Source organism: Octopus bimaculoides, chromosome 6, assembly GCF_001194135.2.
Source record: "Octopus bimaculoides isolate UCB-OBI-ISO-001 chromosome 6, ASM119413v2, whole genome shotgun sequence".
Classification (NCBI taxonomy): Eukaryota; Metazoa; Mollusca; class Cephalopoda; order Octopoda; family Octopodidae; genus Octopus; species Octopus bimaculoides.
This window is the reverse complement of record NC_068986.1, coordinates 72,555,636-72,559,573: the sequence shown is the minus strand read 5'-3', so window position 1 is coordinate 72,559,573 and position 3,938 is coordinate 72,555,636.

Genomic DNA, 3,938 nt, shown 5'->3' with positions numbered 1-3,938 from the left:
ATTTTGACTATTTCACACATAGAGCAAAAAGAAGAAACCGGCAGTTTGTGTGTTGGCGGGGGTGTTGCGATTAAAAAGTAAAGTTCTCATCCATTCATTCATGCCAATGCTTTAAAATATAATTTTAAATATTTGAAGCTATTTAAGAAAGGTTATATAAAAAAGTAAACTATCACCTAAATGATCTATTAGCATAAAGCTTCGATTCCTTTAAAAAGATTATAACCCAGTAGAATTTCTCATGCCTTCAATCACCCCCAGGATAGCAAAAGGGTCAATTAGTTCAGTTTTCTCTCTACTGTCCCCAACTTTGAAACAGATAAGAAGAATATTATCATTCTCGGAAAAGAGAAACCGAAGCTTAAGCTGAAAATCAAAACTGAAGTGGACAGCAAGGAATGTCATCGTTATTTTGATTAAAATATCATCAATAGTCTGAGTAAATGATGAGATGACTCATTCTGAACAAATTTTTCTGTTTCCCATGTCTGTTAGTTTATCAGTATAAGAACACATCTTCTCAGCTTTGAAGTGATACTGAAAATGAATATCACTTTGAAAATGAAATCATTTAATTGTACAGCTGTTACAAGTGAAGGTGTAATTAAGCCAATGATAAAAAAAAAAAAAAACAGCATTCATTGCTGTTATGCTTGGTGAGACTACAGACCTTCGAATGAAATTTTAACTATCACATGTTTTGTGATTTGTTGATGAGGAGGAAAGGCTTCAAGAAAAGTTTAGGGGATAAGTCGATGTCAGTAAAGACAGAAAAGCTGCATCACTGACAGACGTTGTACATTGTTATACACATTCACTTAATTTGGTACTTTCTCAATCAGCTTCAAGAGTTTGTGAATGTTGAATTTTCTTCCAAACTTTAAAAAGAATTTCAACATTTTTCTCAAGGCCAATGGCTTGAATCGCTCCTGCTAGATGAAATCGTTGGAAGGTGATGTCTAGAGTTATATGTACCTTTCTCGTATCTTACCAACTACTTCAAAATGGTGCATTGTAGCGGGGGTGGGGGGGATATTTCCATTTTCAGACTTCCCATAACTCAAAGCATATATAATACTACACTTTCCATGGAAAACTAGGGTGGGTGGAACACTCAGAATCCCCCACCCCCATTGAGGTTGGAGGTGAGGTGGATTGCATATCCTAGTTTCCTAGTCACCCTTTGCCACTGATATATATATATATATATATATATATATATATATATATACACACACATATATAGACACACATATATATACAGGTTGGACTCTCCTGTCTCGAAGATGACTTATGAGTGTTCAGCTTTTGCCGAACGACTTGCACAAATGATTTATTTATAATGATCAAATGTTTGTGCCACACATTAGCTCATCCTCTCCATCCAATTCACGTTGTCTGAACAGGTGCATGGTGTGCCATGTGTCAGGTGTTGAAGTGATCACAGAGCAATGTGAAATGAAGTGTTTTGCTCAAGAACATAACGCACCACCTGGTCTAGGAATTGAAACTATGTTCCCCCATATATGTACACACACACACAAATAGGGATTCATAAATTATCTTTAGAATTTCCACAATTTATTGTCTAGAAGTGTTACATACAACTAATGGAATCCATGTGGAAGTGTTCTTCAGTTTCTAATAAACCTTTGTTTGTTTGCTTAGGTTTTCCAATAAATTCTGTTGAAATATCCTTATTTTTCATTGTTATCTGAATTTTTCAAATAGTAAAAGGTAATTTATGCACATGCTATTTATATATAATCATCCTTTAACATCTGTTTTTCATGCTGGCAAGGAGTGGACAGTTTGGCAGGAGCTGGTAAGGCCGGGGGCCACACCAGGCTCTGTTGTCTGTTCTGGCATGGTTTCTACTGCTTGATGCCCTTCTTAATGCCAACCACTTTACAAAGTATACTGAGTGGTAACCAGCACCTGTGCTTTTAACATGGCACCAGCACCAGTTCTTAGTAGATATTTTTAAAAAAATACAACCATTTTAGGAGGTTTTACAGACAATAGCACTCTCATTGCTGTGACAACCTTTATATCTTGACTGCCTTAGGGAAGGAGAGAAATAAAGTATTAAAAATGTCAGACAATGCTATTAGAATTATAAGTAATGTCATGGGAGTCAGCAAAAACATAGATAGAAAAGTGTTCCTTGGACAAATAAATAGGAAAGTCAGCAAAGACTTGACAATATCATGATGTATGACAAAATGCATGGCATTTTACAGAACAAGAAATTATTTTAGGAATACTGTTTTTATTGATTTTATTGTGAATGAGTACAATTGACATGAGAGTAGCAAAGAAATCGATTGTTTTTTCCTATCACAACTACCTCAAATTTAATCATTTCATTTAGTTTAGTATCCAACAGTAATCAATAAAAATTATACAAACATATTCCAGTGGCTCAGAGATTTTTTTTTCATTTTGATACATTTTTGAGTGGTTAGTTTTTGCACATATATTAAAATTCATAAAAATTAATGAATCAATAGTGATTTAATGAAAATCATATTTTCACCCGCTCTTCTTCAACATTTTGAAAATCTTTGTGATTTGAAGGAGAGTGTAGAAATAGGAATATCAACAGCATTTTATTGCTTTGGTTAGTTTCTAGGATTGCAGTTTTGATTTAGTTTTAAGGTTAAAATTATCCAAAGCAATAGTTTCACAGTTAGCATCCATGCCATTTTGCTCTTATATATAAAGTTTTCTATATACATATATATATATATATATATATATATATATATATATAAAGTTTTCTATGAAATAACACCCTGAAGAGCACCCTTCAGATATTTCTCGGTGTCAATCAACTAAGAATCGCAGAAGGAATAAATACATTTTGTTGTAAGATATGTGCGTCTGTGTGTGTGTGTGTGTGTGTGTGTGAAATTAATAAATATAGTTTACGACGAAAATTTAGTTTCATTTTTGGTTAAACACTGACAAATCCAGAGCTCACTACAGTTCGCGTGAATTTAGCATTTCTGACCATCTCTCACTCCCACTTAATTTGTTTTAGTCTCCCTTTACCAGAACGGGCAAGACAGTAGTTTTCAGTCATTATTTGTTTAGGCACAAACATTAAAAAATTGTTAACCTTCCACTTTTTTAAACCTAAATGAAAAAAAAAATTAAAGAAAGGAACTTTGCTTTGAATGAAGAGAAATATGAGGTGTTTTGAATTTCTAGCACAAATCAGCAATCTCTAAATGCTCTCCACTGCATTTGGTTGGATATAGATAGACTGAGGTTTTTCTGACCAACAATTTGTGAGAATATTTTGTTCTTAATTTGTTAAAATTCTAATGAATTGTTCCACTTGTATCCCTTCTGTTTTAAAAGTATCCTATGTGCTGATCATAGGTTTTAACCCTTGAGCATTATTTAAACCAGCCTTATCCAGCCAAAACAATCTACCTCTTTTATCTTCAAACAGGCCAGATCTGACCTCTCACACTTACCCTACAATATTATTCTAGAAATAAACAACTATGTCATAGAAATCTCAATGCTAAAAGGTAAGGTATGACTAATTCATATCAATGTGAATAAATAAGCATTACTTTTGACAAAGTAATCTGAATTATAAAGAGTTAAACTAATCTTTGTCTCTCCTGTCTGTTTGCTTTTCTTTAATCTACTCTTCTTTACTACATTTACTTTACTAAAATTATACCTGGACAAGATGGCATACTTTATTCACATAAAATAAACTTTATATCTAAATAGTACTGAAATAAAAAGAAATGGAAATCTGAAGTTAAATCTTGAACTGGTTACATGAGACACTGATATGTTAGGAATACAGCATTAAGTAAACAATAAATGTTCTGCAACCAAACATTACATTTCAAACAAAATGGTATGAAATATTCTTTATCATGAAAGTGAATTTTGGTATGCATATATAT